Below are 19,198 nucleotides of genomic sequence, written 5' to 3'. Positions count from 1 at the left end.
CTCTCTTTCTCTTTCTCTTTTGTACTAAAGATCCCAAACGATATAATACTATTACTATATCTGTGCTAACTTCTTCTTATTATTATTTTTGTATTTTTTTTTTATTTTATTATTTTTTGTTTTCTTTCTCTCTCGCATCATTCCCGCCAGTTCTCCTATTCTCGTATCTTCTCAATGTTTAGCCGATTGGGACGATACCGTAACGCAGTTGTGATTTAGTGCACGTGTCAGGATTTAAGCTCTTAAAATCTCAAGGCAAGAGATTCCGTCTCGCATCATCCTATCTCTATTTTTATCCTTTCAATCTTGTTTTCATGATGATATCCTCCCTCTCATTCTACTTTCTCAACTATAAGAAACTTCGATGGTTACATACGTCGTATAAGTATATATATAGATCTACCTACGTAAATTTACATAGTTGATTTTAATAATACATATTTGTGTATATATATATATTTTTTTGTATTGTATATATATGTTTACATGCTAATAGTAAATATTATATAATATATTATAATAATATATATTATTTATTAAATTTTTTTATAATTACACTTTTATTTATTTTATATAATATTATAGTTAATTATAATTATAATTATTATATAAATATATAATATAAAAAATATATATTATATTATATTGAATTAAATATAAAATGTATATTTTATATTATTAATTAAAAAAATATAAAATATATATATATATATTTTTTTTAATAGTATTATATTGTATTGTACTGCATTGTATTTTGTATTGTATTGTATTTGTATTTATAATAATCGTGTATATGTGCATTTAATAGTTCATTTTTCGATCAAATTTCAAAGTTCAATCCTTTGACAAATATAATATGACGAGAACCGTTAAACGTCATTTTTGTTCGATATTATATCGACATATTTCATTTTGAAGATTTTATTTTCGGTCAACAAATTTATCCGATGAAGGATAGGGGAGAGCGGAGGGGTCTTGTTGATCCGTTTTAAAACAAAATTAAATATACCTACGTTTATTCAGAATTACGAATAGAAACTCATAATATCACTTTACATCGACATTTAACAACACGAGTTAACAACATCGAAACGTCCAACACACGTTTTTGGATTATTACATTCCGCATGTCAAAATAATTCATCGACGATGAAATGGGCATCATTCTCCTCTGAACGAACTTTAAACAGATCGCATTTGACAAATTATCTTGAAATATAAATAATATCTTTTACTCATGGTACATTGACAAATATATTAATCATTATTAAATTGTAACGATTATTTGAGGTTGATCAAAATTCGTAACGTGTAAATGAAAATTGTACAGGGATGTTCAATAATAAGAAAAATACCTTCAGATGAATCCCTTGTAATCTAAAAAAAAAAAAAAAATTAATAAAAATATTATATATCTCATGTACAACGAGACAAAGTGTTATGTTTGTATAATTTAAATGGTTCGTAGCATGTAACGTGTCATGTTAAAAAACCTGACGGGCAAATGGTCGTCGAGTTCGACTCGAAATCGTTCAAATTATGTACAACACATCTTATTTATTAGTCATGTTATTCGTGTACGTAACCGTACCATGCCACGCCGTGTACAAGCCCAGAAAAGGGGATACTGAAAATTCAAAGGTTGGTTTGATGAATAGCCGCTGCTTATGTATTCACTTATACAGTCCAATAATAACTTTATAAAACATGACCCAATATATACTCGACGACTTGTTTTATTATACTCATTCGTTTTAGCTGACCCTAATAGGCATTGAAAATAAACATGAAAGATAAAAAAAAATACAAACAAGCTAACGTATATATTACTTAACATAAAACTTTAGCAAATAGTAATAATAATAATTATTATTATTATAATAATAATTATGTTTTGTTAATGCATCTTCAACTTTTTTAGATTAACGATGAACGACACACATTCAGTCAATGTGATCTTATATTTCATTAAATTATTAAACCTACATTACTCGAGGTACCGCGTTAAACCTCTGCTTTCTCTTCATAAGCAAAAAACGAAAAAAAACATTACACTACACTCAGAGATGTTGACGGACTCGTAGAAACGAGCTGTACCCAACGACATTAAAAAGTACAGAAAACTTATGATTACTCACAATTAGATTACCTATGAGCTTAAATCTCTAGAAAAGTTCTCTCGGAAATACGTATTTTTTGCATACAACAACAACAACAACGATACTTGGTGGAAAGCATGCAAAACTCTCAAATGACAAAGGTCGACATTTTTGTTTTTCGTTTTCTCTCTCTCTCTCTCTCTCTCTCTCTTTTTGTTTCACTCGAGAACGTAACAAGGTCATGAAAAGTACATATTTAAATGTATTTAGCGAAAAGCGAGATGTTTGTTTATATCTTTTTCCTCTCTCTCTCTCTCTCTTTCTCTCTCTCTCTCTCTCTTTCTCTGTTTCTCTTTGCTCGGAGAAAAACTTACGTTAATTGTTTCATTCTTGGTATCAACGCTAATTGAGCATTTCTCGCCCATTTAGTAAAGGCCAACCTTTGTAAATTTATTTTTCCAGTTAAATATACTTTCTTTTGTAGCAACACGATGTCCACTTTAGAAAAAAAGAAAAAAGAAAAAACGTTGAGAGGGTCATCAGTATGAAAAAGTACCTCAAGGTAAAAAGGAATATTTTATGATGATTTATTATGAAAAAAAAAGGAAAAAGAGCAACTATTAAAATTAAAAAGGACGAATCACATGAAAAAAAATATAATAAAAACAAATAATAGACTATTTTCTTCGACCTATTTTCAATTGAAAAGTTTTTTCATTTATTTAAAAAAAAAAACCCTGAAATGACTGCACAAAAGAGAAAATGAAATTGCGGTTGAAATTATTGAACGAGATGAATTCGTACCACAAATATTGAAACTCTTACAAAATATAGTCAAGCTTTTACGAGTATCTAAATGATTTTCGTTTGAATATGTATTGGGGTAGGGGGAGGGAGGTGTGATAAAAGAAAAAAAAAGGCAAATAATCGTTTATGATCAACATACATGAACATTTATTTTCAAAAGTCCAACCAACGATCCAATTTCGTTTGGAACATTTCACATTGATCGTAAAAAGAGTAAAATGAATTAACTAATTGATTACTCTCCGTTTTATATATCACTAATTTAGATAAATTGTTTGTCAAAACTAAAAAAAGCAAGTGTAATTCATTCGTCCCGAAAATAAACACATTCCAAAGAACCGACGACTATTTCAAATTGTCTTCGAAACACTCGAAGAGGTTTCCATGTAAAAATATCCTTCCCCTTCTTTATTCGATTTGTGAGCACGTGTCAACGACAAATTCTTTCTTATTTGGAATTTACTACTCCCTCCCCCCATATCAATGTCAAGAATCCTAAGATTCTCTTCGTAGATATATTTATCGTCAAATATAAATCGATTAATAGACCTTCGTTCGAATATTCAATTTTTTTTTTTCTTTTTCATTCACGTTTACATTATCGAACGCAAATTGGATATGTATTAAAATTCGATTGCATAATCAAAACTAGATGAAAATAATTAGATGAAATATGAATTTCAAATTTATATTATTATTTACCTGTTCGTAAGATAATCATCAATATTTGCATTTAAAAAAGAATTTGTTAAAAAATACAACATAAATTACGTAAGACTATATTTGAGTTCTTAACAATTTTGCGATAACGAGAGATAGATTTTTGTGAGTTTATTTTCCATAGAAATTCGTCTAACAACCGAAGCAGGGATCTAATTAAATCATCCAAACTCTGACGCACACGTCCGATCAGATAAAAGAGTGAAACCGAATCCGTTAGGTCGTTCCGTTCGGTTCGGTTCGGTTTTCGGAATAGAAACTTCACCGATATTCGTTCGTATAAACCCCTCCCACCCCCTTCCTTCTACTATCTTACACAACCAAGAGGGGAAAGCTATGAGTTAGAAAATATTTTCCTTCGTCAGACGACACCGTAAGATTTTACCGAAAAGATAAAACCAATTCCTAGTTGCAATCGGTGAGAGATCTTTTTATCCTTTTAAGAAATTCTTTTCCGTTTTTAAATTCCTTATTATTATTATAATTATTATTATCATCATTATTTATCACTTTATTTTATAGAAATGTAAAAGTCATGATGATTAAATAATTTACTTCTGTTTTAACGTGACAAATTGTAATTGTAGTTGAGTTGAAAGATCTCCTGGAATGAGAAGGAATAGAAAAGGGTTCGGAAATGATGACTCCAGGAGAGGGGAGAGGAAAGGGGATGGGTTTCCTTGTCTCTTTCTAGAAACTGACTGTTTCCTTGAGAATACAATAGACGTAATGGGCGGTTGGTACGGGCAGACGTTTCGGTCACATCGTCCCTGAACGGATATAAGAAGCCTCACGGTGTTCTCTGAGTTGTTTTCGAGTTTTACTTGTGTGTGTGTGTGTGTGTAAGAGGGAGAATGTGAGACAGAAGAAAAAGAGAAAAATTTCTGGGAGGTCCATCGTCCTCGTAGACTCTGGACGTTTTCCTTCTTCCTTTGCGTCGCACCGTTTACAGGGTCAATACATCATTCTTTTCACAATTTGTCCTAAAGCCGTGAAAGCTGTGGGTTTTCCTCTTTGGGCCATGTGAAGAAGGAGGGTTGGTTGAACGAGGAAGAAAACGAGGAGTAAGAGTAGGAGGAAAGGGAAGGGGAAGGGGAGGTGGGGTGGTAGTAGTATGTGTGTTATACTCGTGTAGTATACTATAGCAATACACCCCTAACACCGTAACACGTCCCACGTTGGTAGATGCGCGCCGGAAGCGACAGCTACTTTTCCCCGGTGGTTACTTCTACTGCTTGCCGGAAAAATTTTCCACAGTGCGCCCGTTCTTTCCGGTTTTCTCTTTTCAAGACTCCTAGAGAGAGAGAGGGAGAGTGAGAGAGTTAGAAAGAGAGTGAAAGAGACTATGTCTATCTGACAGGTTTCTTCAAGGACGAAAGAGAGATTCTAACCATTTTCTCGACTTCTTCTTCTTCTTCTTCTTGATCTAGACATTAAGAATTTTGACTCCCTGGAGTATTTCTTTTCTTAAATATTTCATTTTGTTGGTTGGTCGTGTCTAAAAGGAAGGAATGAATGAATGAAGGAAGGTAGAATCGATTATGTTATAACATTTCACGCTTATTACTAGTATTAAACTAACTAATACATTTTTCTTCATTGGAACACGCGTTACATATTAAAAAAGTTAATATTCATAATTTAAATATTAAAAATTATATATACAATTTTATTATAATATATATTAAAATATTATATAATTACAATAAATATCAAATATTATATATATATTATAGTTAATATTAATAATTATAATATTAAAAATTATACAAAAAAATTTTCTATTTTTTCAATCTAGAAATTAATCGAGAATTGCAAGTAAATTTTTACAGTTATACCTGTATTATTATAGTTCAACTATCGAATATAATATAATATATACATATAGATATGTGTGTCGAACAAATACAATACCCAACCAACGTTGACCACGCTTTATTTATATGACACACTTCCAACGATATAACAGTCTCCCATGTTTTCCAACGTTACGTGGATGATGGAATATATCGTTCGATTAAAATTGATTAATTTAACTTAACAACTGGTGATGAAACGTTATATTCTTAGAGTACGGTTCTATCAATCGACGCGTATAATACTATACGATGATAACGATCAGATAAAAGGTACACTGCAACAACGATGTAAACAAGGGTGATACGGGCGACTTATCCCTTCGTTCTAGGTACATTTTTTTTCTCATCCCATCCCTTTCGTTATGTTCGCAACAGGATTGAAAATAACTTTCTTACGAATATCACTTTAAACCCAATATAAAAATCCCCTTATGGGACCCATCCTTTAATAAAAATGTATTGATATCATTTTTCGGGAGAATGATCGTCCTCGATTGAATTAGAAAATACGCATGGGTTACTCAAAATAAAGAAAAAGGGCAAAAGTACAACGTAAAACGAATTGAGTGCAATACTTGCTCGTTTAATACCAGATACACACACATACAGGGATGATGATAACGTTTCGTGAGAATTCTGTCACGTGTGTTCACGCACGTTGTATTGTATCTTTCTTGCTAAAGGAAAAGAGAGAAAGAGAAAAAGACTTATTGCGGAGTAACATCGACGTCTAATCTTGTACTGGCGATTACCCAAGGCTAAAGCGTGATCTCTATGAAAGGGAAGATTAAACTAAAGTAAATATAGAATATATATATATACATTCTAACCCATCTAGCAATGGGTGAGTTCGTGTAATCCCAAAGTATAAATTAATCTTGAAAGGTCGGTAGGATTAATTTACAATTCGTGATTACTAAGCTGCACATAACCATGCGATTTTCTTTCTCTCATTGAACGTTAACGCACTACTCTGAACACACACTTACACACACATACTTATTTCTTCTTCGTGGGTTTTACCCTAGAAATTTCGTACAAACCTCTTCTCTCTCTTGTTGAACGGTTCCACTCTCGCTTATCGTACTCTTCACTCTCTCTCACTCACTCTCTGTGATGACGAAGGGCTGACTGAGATACGTCCGGATTGGTGTAGTACGCGCCACGCTTGAAGGGTAGATCGAGAATGATGGAGGATGGTAGGGTACGCACGTGTGAGTGAGAGAGAAAGAGAAAGAGAAAGAGAAAGAGACATTCCGAGAGGGTTGTATATCGCACGACGGGTCGAGTCTCATTGTCTTCCTGTCAGAACCGCGCAAATATTGCCACCATCTCGACCGAACGAATGTGGGTACGTCATGTACCTATGCAAACACTATACCAGAAATACATTCGACACATACACACAACACATACACTTATACACGTACTTATATAAATATATATATAGGTATGTATGTATGTACATATATATTTCTATATATATTTTTGAGCTTCTCTTTACTCTGCATATGTATAACGGAAACGAAGGGTTCTGTAAGTGTAGTAGTAGGATCAGCTATTTCTAGCTTTTACTCTCCTTTGACTGAAATTCCACGAAAACGTCGAAGTTTCAAAAAAGGACGAATGGAATATAACGAATTCGGTGAAATACCAAAGGATTTGCAAATCTCCGAAAGATCTTTGATCCATCAATCTAACCGCGGTCTGACTCAACTTGTTCCATAGAAATCACTATCTTACCTTTAAATACCTTAATTACGTGATTATATTAAGGTGAACAAAAATTACTTAACGATCTGTAAATGTTAGCAAAAATATGTACATAGTCAATTATTAAAAATAATCATATATCTTTTTAATACATATTTAAAGAGATCTTAAAAAGATTGTTCAAGATTATGTCAAAAATGCATTCTATTATAAAAGTTATATAATTATGAAACAAATAAAAAAAAATGGAAAATTAGGAAATTACTTTTACCTGTAAAATACACACATTACTAAAATTTAGATTCGCGTTCCTAGAATACATAAAAAAAAAAATATCCTTAAAAAAAAATACTAACGAAATAATACTATTACATATATACATATAATCATATGTTGTTTGCGTATTGCTAACGAATAAATCATCAAGAGAAATTCAAGAGAATCTTAAAGGAATAAGGAACAATAATGGAATTCACATTCGAGTCTCGTGCCTTGAAGGCTTCCATCCAACCAACCAACCAACGAACCAACGAACCAACCCTCTCTATTCCTGTAATCCCAGGGTGGTCTCGTTCATTCGGTTCATCTTATAACTGATAACGAAAAGCAGATGAGATATATATATAGTCTTGCCAAATTGAAAGATCAAAGGGATCGTCGTTATTATCTTGTTTCGTTGCTAATCCCTCCCACGAGCTTGGGCTTTTCTGAGAAGCTAAGCTTTCGCCTTCTTTTTGACGACAACGACGACGACAACGACGAAGAACAAGACGAAGATGAAGACGACACTGACAAAATCATTTTCATGAACGTGTGTGTGTATATATATGTATGTGTATGTATATGTAACAGGTATAGAATAGATAGATAGTGTAGAAATAGATGAAATCGAACTATCTCGTTTCTATAGCGAATGATAAGAGAGAAGCAGACGATAATAGTACTATCGACTAGCTTTATCATCGAAGCACAATTTCATTAGGACGCACATTCGCTGTTACAACGGCTCCCATGAGACGTCGAGCTATACGAGGCTTTAATTAATCGTTTGCAAGGCCGACATACTTCCTCATACTAATCGAGTCAACTAAAGAGAAAGAGAGAGAAAGGAAGAAGAAGAAGAAAATGATGAAGAAGAAAGGAAGGAAGGAAGGAAGGAAGGAATATTTATCGTACTGTGAAATTTTGTCAGTAAAAAATAAAAGCAATTCATAATAATTATATTAATTAAGTGAAAAACAAAAAAAAAGTTTCAGATAATTTATAAAACGTTCTAAAAAGTGTGAAAGATATTATTAAATCTTTGCTTCAACGAAATTGTTTATTAATTTTTGTTAATAATTAAATAATTATTTTGAGAAATATAAATAAAGAAAATACTTTTCAATATATTTCTTTTTAAATTATTTTCTGTCAATCTTTTCTAAATGGAAATTTGAATTTTTTGGTTAGATATATATTACATATATATTTTAATTATGATTAAGTAATATTAAATTAAATAATATCAAATTAAATTAAAATTAAATTACATAATATATTCAATTTTAATAGTTTTTTTAATTAGTATATTTTAATTATTAAAATATTATAAAATTTTGTTACATATATATTACATATATTAATCTATTCTATTTATAGAAATGAATGAATTTTAATATTTTCTTTTTTTTACAAATCATCCCTGTATAACCATCTTCAATGTATCCTTATATATTTTATAAATTTTCATGTAAAAAAAAATTAATCTTATCTAACAATTTTCTTCAACATTTTCCTATCATTCAACCCACTCGTTTATCGATAAAAAATAGAAACAAAAAAAAAGAATTTCAAAGTTCGTAGCACGAAAAGACGTAACGCATCGACCGATCGTCACCTCATGATCATAAATATAAACCCAAAACCACCCCAATCTCTCCCACCTCTGGTTATAGGTAAGTTGCTTCTGAAGTTTTCAATTTTTCGATCGATAGGCTTGTCTTACTTGTAGATTTTTCATTTCTATACCAACCAAACTGAACGGTAACTTTAACGTAACGAAATGGAACGATTCTCATAAGTTTCCAAAAAGACACATATGTATATATTGAGTACTTTGTCAACATATTGTTTAGAGACTGTACCTTTAAGGATCTTGACATCGATCATACAGGGACCCTTTTGCTAAAATAATATCCACTGTTTCACGTGAAATAAACGTAATAGCTCTTATGTAATCGAATTCCGTTAACTCGAAGCTATTCTCGTCCTTTTTATTGGCTTCATCGATAGATAAAGTGGCAAAACACTTCTTCATTGATTATCGTTTGATTCGTTTCTTCATAAATAAAAACTAAAGGGGAGAAGTGGTAACGAGAACGAAAATTGGCTATGAGAAAAGATTCATACAATGACGAATCTAAATTTTATCACCGCATTCATACTTAAAGATAAGAGAAAATAGGAAAAAAAAATAAAAGAAAATGAACGGGAAGGGAAAGATAAAAAATGGAAAAAAAAAATAAAAGAGATAAAAAAAATATGAGAAGAAAGAAAATGGAAAAGATATTAGAAAAGTTATTGCGAAAATGGTCAACGCACACGCACCCACGCATCCACCTACGCACACACACGAATACAAACAAATTGGGAAGAAAGTTATAACGAGATCGATGAAGAACGATTACGTCGATCAAAGGAATACTATTGAGGAGAGGGAAGAGGAAGAAAACGCTATACGTGACGTAGTTTATTTTCGTTCGATTAGTCAAGGTCGCGAAAGGAAAAAGAAACGATGGGGTGAGGGTGAGTTGGAAATTGCCAGAGCTAAACGAAAAACACGTTCTCTTTATTTCTTTTCTTATTTCTTTCTTTCTATCTATCTTTTCCTATGTATATATATAATGTAATATGGTTTATAACTATAATTAATAAAGTGAAATATTAATTCACAAATAATACTTGGAATTTAAATTAGAAATGAATTAGCGTAATACTCCAAACCTTTTCTTTTATTATTTTCAATTATATATTATTTATATAATTTATATATTATTATTATATTGTATAACATATTATATATGTATCATATATATTAATATATTTTAAATTATATAGTAACATAATTAACTAAGTTATTTATTTTAACTTACAATACTATATTTTTACTGACAATATTACATATATAATAATAATAATAATAATATATTTTAAATTATTTAGTAACATAATTAACTAAGTTTAATCCCACAATGGATTTGTTGTTAACCCTTTAACTTATAAAATGAGAAAAAGAAAGTACTACTTCTGCAAACATAATTTTTTTTATAATATATTTTATTATTTGTATAAATGAAATTTAAAAAAGAAATTTGCACTTAAAAAGATAATAGAAAAAAAAAACTTGTAACTTTAAAAAATTAAAATTTATAAAATTATAATATATAACGCCATCTATTGTATACTAACAGAAGAACCAAAGGACTAACATAACCTTAAATAATATATCCCTAAATTGATAATAAAAAAAAAAATTATTAACTGCTAACTAAACCAATTTATTTTTTAAGTTAGATCAAATCAAATCAAATAAATGAATTTTTCTATTCAATTTTCTAATTCAATTTATATTCCTATTCTATTATTTCTATTCAGATATATATATATATATATATATTTAGTTTCCACATTTCGCTACGATTTTCATCGAGAAAATTGAACCTTCATACGCATGTGTGTGTGTGTGTGAATTATGTGAATTATTATATATCATTCTACCTTGTGTGGGGTAAACTACCGAAGATTATATTCATAGAAATATAAAGAAAATTGAACAAAAAATTGAACAAAAAGACCTCCCGTTGAGTTGGTCCATCATGGTCTCACAATGTGGGGGCCCCGCAAAAGTTTCCTTTCCAATTTCTTTTAAACTATTGTACGTAAATAGTTTGCGCATCGTTGTCACTTTGAAAAGCCAGTCGGTTTTTCGTTTTGATCGGGTAGGATAGGGTAGGGTAGGGGAGGGGAGGGAGGGAGATATTTAAAAAATATCTTTAAGATGAAAGAAAAATAATAGGACACAAAAAAAGGAACTCCAACTGTTCGGCCCATTAGAAGCCCGATGACTAAGACATTTTTCTCATCGTCATTTTTCATTTCACAAAAGTTAACAAAAGATATCTCTCTTCTTTCTGTCAACCCCCGCCAATCCTCCTCCCCCTTACCTCCTCGTTTTACCGAATGGTAAGAAAAGGGGAAGCGTGCGTTTCAATGACTGTCTCGAACTAAAATTGATACGTTTTCTAGCTTGCCGTTCCATCTTCTTCTTCTTCTTCATCTTCTTCTTCATCTTCTACTTATACTTCTTATTCTTTTTACATTTTCTTTTTATTCGTGAGAAAAGAAACGAGCGACGTTTTTGATCGACTTTTGACGATCTTTCTACCCCTTTTGAACGTCAAGAGAGAGAGAGAGGGAAAGAAAGGGGTCGTTTACTTGGCGAATTTTTTGTTTCCACCGTTTGTGTCTCGCCAATTCTCTCCTTTTCTCCCCCCTACTTTACCTCACCCCCTATCTTTTTTTTATAGTCGAAAGATCGATATAGAACGCGTTGAATGTTGGTAGTGATGGTGGTGGTTGTGAAGAGAATTTTCCTGAATTTCGTTGACGCGTACCTTGACGTTGACGTACGTCGAAGTCGACGTGGTTAGCCCCCTTCTCATCCCCCAACCCCCTTAGACCCACAAAACACCCCGACAACTCTGTGCAACCTTTTCCTGATGACGCATGCATGAAATTGCAGGCTGGTTTATCGCTTATGATAGATATGCTTTATATTAGCAGTTTTTATATGAACATTTTTATTATAAATAATTTTTGAAGAAACTTTTACCCCACCCTTTATTGTCAGATTAAAAAAAAAATCAATCATTTATTTGTTTATTATAATTACTACCTTATGTTTTTCATTTTACTTCTGAGATGGAACAGAATGGAACGAGTCACGTTAATAATAAAATAAATTTACGATTGAAAAATAAAATAATTTCATATTTAATTTATTACTAATAAAGTTTATGGGGGTAAGGGATTTAGGGTTATTTTTTTTCCTTTTTTTTTTTATTCATTTCAACAGTTTCGTAGCAAGTCCTCGTGTTACTATTTTACCACGGGGGTATCACGTAACGTTGCAGGTGTGCCAAATATTTGTTGAGAAAAAGACCAAGGAGAAGAAAGAGGAGGAGGAGGAGGAGGAGGAGGAAGGAGGAGGAAGAAGAAGCATTTGCCGCGTGAGCCGAAATTTTACCGAGTCTTTCGCCACGGAAAATATCTCTCCTGGAAGGGAAAAATCCTTGGCTCCTTTTAGGTATACACACATACACATATATAGAAATACATCAACGTGGTAATAGTACCTTTCCCTCTTTTCTTGAAACGAGCAACGACAGGACGAAAAGGAGGAGGAAAACGTCAGGATAGTAGTTACGCGAGCTTTAGTCGCTAGCCAACACACACACACACACACAATACGTCGTACTAGCTTGATATAGGATATATCCTTACGACGAATAACAAGGAGTTTCATATATTTCTGTAATAATGTAAAAAGGAAGAAGAGAGGGGTCACCAGGATTGCAGTGACAGGAGCAACAACGGGATATGTCTCAATGTTTTGGTCCTCTCCTGTCAGCTGTCTCTAACTCCTCCCCTTCCCCCTATCCTCCCCATTGTTGGGCACAACCAAATCGACAATAGCACGGTTCAAATAACGCGTCTCTCTCAACCAATACCAAACTCTACTAGTATCGTATACCTGATGTTGGAAGAAAAAGAGAATATAAACTGAAAAAAAAAGAAAAAGGAGCAGAAGAAGATGATGATGATGATGATGGAACGATACGTTACCCTACTACTACTACTACTATTACAGAGAAGGTGGTCCTATTTCGAAACCGATTCAAAGGGACGCGTTGGACACTTAAGATGGTCCCCTCCCTTTTTGCTTTTAAAGTTTGCTCTTTTGTGGTACTCTAATAAGGTTTTCTTTTTTTGCCGTTCTCAAGAAAGATCGATCCCTTCCTGTTCCACGTGTTATAACGAAGAATCATACCTTTACCAAAATATTTTGATGTGGTCATATTATGTTACAGTTCAATGATTCTTCGATTAGTCTTCCCTACTTATTTTCACGTAAATAAAAATGTTATGTTATTATAGTGATATACTATGTCTACAATATCAAAACATGTAATTTAATAATATAAAAATATAAATCTTTTTTATTTGTTTTCTTTTTCTTTTTTGTCATAGATTTTTAATGTTTTGTTTTTTTGCGAAGAAAAATAAAAAATATTAAGTTTTTTTATCCTAGTGATATGGGTACTATGTCTATACTATGAAAACATGTAAAATAATTTAATATTATTATTTAATATTATTATATATTAAATTATTTAAATATATAAATATTTAATATTATTATTAAATTACTATTATTAAATTTAATATTATTATTAAATTATTATTACTAAATTTAGTATTATTATTAATTATATAAATATATAACTATTTAATTATTATAATTAAATTAATATTATTATTATTATTTAATTAATATTTAAAATATAAATCCTATTCGTTTTTTTCCCCCATACTTTTATAATCTCTTGTTTTTTGCAAACAAAACAAAAAATATTCGACGATATAAATTATACCTAAATCTAACCTTCGCGAAATATTCGTTGTTCGTTTAATGTTAACCCATTTGGTTATTCAAAAACGTGTTATTATTAAAGTAAAAGATAGTACTTTTTATAACAGCATGATTGTATAGTTTTTACTACCGTTGCTCGTTTAATTTCTTTTACTCCGTCGTGTAAAACTGCTAGCTAGCTTTACTGATACAACATATATAATTTTTGCGCCAATCCCAAATGAAAGGTTACAAAAGAGAAAGATAGAGAGAGACAGAGAGAGAATTCCTATATACATATATATATCAATCCCAAGAACTCTTACGTAGGTCCCGAATATTCGGGATAGAATTATATACTAGAAACGGTGTTTTAAACGAACGGGAATTTAAATGCTATAGGCTATAAACATTTTGAAAACCATTAAACCATGTTAGACATAGTGATTACTGGACAATTTTTAGTCAGCCAACTGACACTATTGAACAAATTATTATCGTTCCCTTTTGCTAAAATACTTTATCAAAATAATTCGAATTTAATTTTGTTAAACCATTCATTCCATTCATCTTGATCGAAAATATTTTGACTTCCCCTTCTTTTCTTTTTTTGTCATCTTCTTTATTTTGTATTTGTTTGATTTATTTATTTTTGTTTTTTTTTTCTTTCAACACAGAATAAAAATGATATTACAATCAAGTAAATGATTTACCATTCTAAAAGATGCATTTTAAGAAAAACTAGGAAGGAAAAATATTCTTTGGAAATGTGAGAAAGTTAAAAAACAAAAGAAAAAAACAAAAAGGTTGGATTTTTTTTCTATATGCAAGAAAACGGAAAGTAGTATGTACTCTTCCCTTATTTTGCACATTATTCAAGAAAAGTTAGATATGAAAGAAGGAAATGATGAAAATCGTCTTACTTTTAGTTTCTCTTACGGCACCTTTCCATAAATCTTTTTACGCGGGTCAAAGGAGTCAACGTCGTTAGAATCGGATTTCTTCTTCTTCCTCTTCCTCTTCTTCTTCTTTTTCTTCTTCTTCGTTGCCACGTGTCGTGTATATTTTGTTGGCACCTTTGAAAAAGTACGAAATAAACGAGAGCAGCAGCTGTTTCGATAGACGACGGTAGTATTAGAGAGAATGAAAAAGAAAAGAATGTGAGTGAATGTTATTTATATACCCAGTGGCCTACGAAATTTATTATTTTTTTCTTTCTTCTTTTTCTTCTTCTTCTTCTTACTAGTGTTTTTAAGGACAGCTGATCGTTTGTACTTAATGACGACAGGAAAAGCCCCGACTCGATACGTTCGACAGATTTATAGTGACATTTAAATTAAAAATATACAAACATTACTTTATATATATATATATATATCTATCATAGCTTAGATATATCTTTTTGAAGTTCTTTTTTTCAAAAACAATTTTATATTTCCATTTCCTCTTCTTTCGTATTTTAGACGTGTCCTATATTAACTATTTTACTTATAGTGTACTTATTTCTTCTTATCTTTCCACTTCATAAAGAGCTTACTACTACTACCACTACTTGAAAGGAATTTATTTTATTTTTTTATTTTTCCCACGATGACGGCGACTTAAATATAATTAAAGAAAAAAAAAAACAAACAAAAAAAGAAAGCAACAAAAATTACATAATATCTCGTTGCATTTCACAAATTAATTATTTGTATTTATTTTATTATTTATTTTTTTTTTTTATTATATACGAAATGACTAATAGCAATGGAATTAATTTATAAGTGTGTCATTTTTTTATTTTATTATTTTTTTAAATTATTTTTTTTTTTTTTCATTATACGAAATGATTTACAGAAAATGGAATTAATTAATAAGTGTGTCATATTTTTATTTTATTATTCTTTTTAATTATACGAAATGACTTATTAGCAATGGAATGTTTTATAAGTGTGTCATTTTTTCGTAAATTATTCGAAAGTTAACCTTTCTTCTTTCACCCCTAGCCCCAGCTTCCCATAAGGTCAACATTTAATGATCACCGTTATCAGAGAGAAGAGAATTAATATTCCGCGTTAGTTCAGCACGAAATTCTATCGACTTTGGGTTCGCATCTTGTCTAGCTATTAGATCGATCATCTTCGAGATGAGATCTACGATCTTCTCGATCGTGTTTGGCCTGAACCCATAATAATTATTAGGACTACGTGGCAAAGGTTTGCGAACGTTGTAATCGAACCGTCGTTATTATATTCCCACTTTCATTTTGATTTCGAATGATCGATCATAAACATCCATTAGAGAAAGAGAGAAAGTTTATTAATCTCTCAATCACGTGATCTTCGAAATCTCACGTCAAATCGGAATTCCAAATTTTCCCCATAAATCACAATTTTCTATTCTACGTTAATCCACGAAATTCGTCAAAATAGTTATTTACTTATTTATTTAATAATTATTTTCTTAATACCTGTTCTCGTTCTTATTTAAATAAAAACATTTTTATTAACTTCGACAAATATATTTCATACCCCTTTTTTTAAAATAATTCGTGGAAAATTTGTTAGCAATGCAAAACGTTCTATTTCACGTTTTTCAAGCAAGTATTTTAATTTATTTATTTAATTCCTCTTGGATAAATAGAAATGATAATACAACCGTCTTTTTTTTTTTTATTCAATGATCGTTCATGCTTATCTTCATCTTACCATTAATCACTTTGAAACGATAGTATTCGTAATAGAATATGAAATTAAAAAAAAAAAAACACACACCCACACAATTCAAAAAAGATGAAACAAATCTTATAAGTAAAGAAAAAAGAAATAAAAAAGAACTAGATTATAAATTACAAAAAGAAATATTAGAAATTTTTGTACCTTTTTTTTAATCTTCATCGAAGAAAAATAAAAAAGGAATAAAAGTGACATAATTATTTGTTGAAATATAGTTTCAATAGTATTTTAAAAAATAGTCCCACGAAACTTTACTGAAGGCAAAGTATAAAATAAAATTCGCGGGTAACGCGTTTGAAAAAGTCGATGACGGATTTTCCCTGTCCCCCACTTTTTTTTCGCGAAATTAGTGAGAATCGAAAAAGGGATTTTAGTGGGGTAGAAGGGGGGAAGGTTGGGGGAGGTAGAAAAGAGAAAAGCTTTTCTCCAACTGGTTGCTAGGTAACGACGCAGCCCTTCCTTCTTTATCTAACTCACACTCACATTCAGATTCACACTAATACTAACACTCATACTAACACTTTCCCGTTTGGTTGCTCGCGAGAGCACTTCGCCTTTCCGGCACGAGCAACAACACTCATCATTTACAAAAGCGACCCTTTAGAATAAATCCGCATCACCTTTTTTTAAGGGTTGATACTCTCTTTCTCTTTTTCTATCTCTCTCTCTCTCTCTCTCTCGATGAGGGGGATTACGAGAGAAAGAGGAAAAGAGATAGAAGATAAAGAACACGTTACTTTTCTCCGGGTTCACGTAATTCCCGTGTCTTTTCCGTGGCCTGCAGCATTTTCGAAAGAACGAGACGAGATTTCGCATGTCCATGATTAACTTCCATTCATCAATGGCTTAGCTCTTTCTCTCTCTCCTATTGGTTCAGTCTTAAATCTCGAATTCGAACTAACCCTATATATAGGGATACTCTACCTCTATAGCTTTTTTTTATCTTTTTTTTTTTCACTAAGCATTTCTAATCCTTTCATCTTCTTATTTCACGTTTTACTATTTTATAGAATTCTGTTTTTTTCTCTCTCTCTCTTTCATTTTGTGCAAATTTTTTTTCTGCTAGAGTTAATCAAATTTTTATCTTACAATCACATGTTCCTTTTTTTCTATTTTCATTTTCTTCACTTTTTCTAGTTTAATTATTAACTTATGCATTTATTTAAAAGATTATTTTTGTTCCTATTTTTTTTTCTATCAATGCATCTGTTTTTTTTTTTATTCAATCATATTGAATTTCAAACCTTTTCTATCATTTAATATTCTTTTTCTACATTTCCGTTAGAATATTTTTTTTTTTAAGGTGCACTTATTCGACGTGATTGAATCAATCTTTTTATTAATGTGAATAATAGTTAAGAATTTCTAACAGTATTAATGTTCAACACATTATCGTATTTGTTTGACTACGTTGAACGGGAGAAAAGCTGCTTAGATGTTAAGTTTCTTAACCCTTTCAAGTTCACACCTAATTCAACGACTGGTCTAAATTTCACGGACGCTAAGTTAATTACACGACGTAATTAAATGTATCTACTTTAATTCTCATAGAACATTTTATCCGATAGAAATCAATTTTTATTCCAATTTTGGATACAGAAACAAAAGTAACAATAAAATAAAATAAGATAAAAGAAAATAAACGTAAGAAATAAACAATGTTTTTAACAAATTTTTATCAATTCGAATTTCAACGCAACACTTTGATGTGTCTACTTTAATTCTCATAGAAAATGTTATCAAAAATAAATCAATTTTTATTTCAAATGTTGGACAGATAAAAAGAAAAGTAATAATAAAATAAACGTAAGAAATAAACAATGTTTTTAATGAGTTTTATTCATTTGTATTTCAACGTGTGATCTCGGGTTAACAATCGAATGATTTGATTTTTTCTTTCGTATTTAGGATAAAATGTATTAAGTTGTATAGAAATAAAAATACTACAATTATAAAATCTTCTCGTTAAAAAAAAAAAAAAAACAAGTATTTAAGAAGAATAGGGTCCTTCATTGAAATTGCCATTAATGATTATAAAAGTTAAGCTGTAACAAAGATCTTGCATTTTGTACGAAAAGAAAAGAATGCAAAAACGAGAAAGACACACGTTAGAGTCGTAAAAGGTAAATGGTCCTCGCGCATTTCGTGCAAACTTTACGGTTCTGTTAATCTTGGAACATTAGGAACGGGCAGAAGAGGGCTTAATTAACGCATAACATATAACCCTTCTCCTTGCCTCGCTAACAGCGATTTCTTGCCTTTCCTGAATTAATCTGAAGAAAAATAAAATAAACAACAAAAAAAAAAAGAAAAGAAATTCGAAGAAAGAAAAGAAAATAAAAATAAAAACGATGCTAAACGAAACGAAATGCAACGAAACGCAAATGGGGAACCAGGAATAAAGAAAAAGAAAAAGAAGAAATAAAAAGTAAGAATATAAAAAAAAAAAAATAAAAAATAAGGGAAGAGTTAGAGAAAACGTAAAAATGAGAAAGAAAAGAAAAATTTTCAAGTTACAATTACTCTAAGTTCGTAAGAGATAACGACTACTCACTCCCGCCATTTTATTCGCTTCTTTTCCTTTCCTTTACCTACTCTTTTTTTTTTTTT

At 30.7% G+C, this 19,198-nt stretch overlaps 1 long non-coding RNA gene across 1 annotated transcript; it reads right to left on the bottom strand.

Annotated features, from left to right (window-relative positions):
* Positions 1 to 3,954: 3,954 nt before the first annotated feature.
* LOC149032449 (uncharacterized) lies at positions 3,955 to 6,567 on the bottom strand. The gene is made up of 3 exons (XR_016176729.1): positions 6,529 to 6,567; positions 5,018 to 5,124; positions 3,955 to 4,920 (listed from the first exon to the last, which is right to left on the bottom strand). It is a non-coding gene; the product is annotated as an uncharacterized LOC149032449 (long non-coding RNA).
* Between the last annotated feature and the right edge of the window lie 12,631 nt (positions 6,568 to 19,198).

The sequence above is a fragment of the Polistes dominula genome, unplaced genomic scaffold (genome assembly GCF_049000335.1).
Source record: "Polistes dominula isolate Pdom_NZ unplaced genomic scaffold, Pdom_raw_medaka contig_22, whole genome shotgun sequence".
Lineage (NCBI taxonomy): Eukaryota > Metazoa > Arthropoda > Insecta > Hymenoptera > Vespidae > Polistes > Polistes dominula.
The sequence above is the reverse complement of the archived record's forward strand: the minus strand, read 5'-3'. Positions and strand labels throughout refer to the sequence as shown.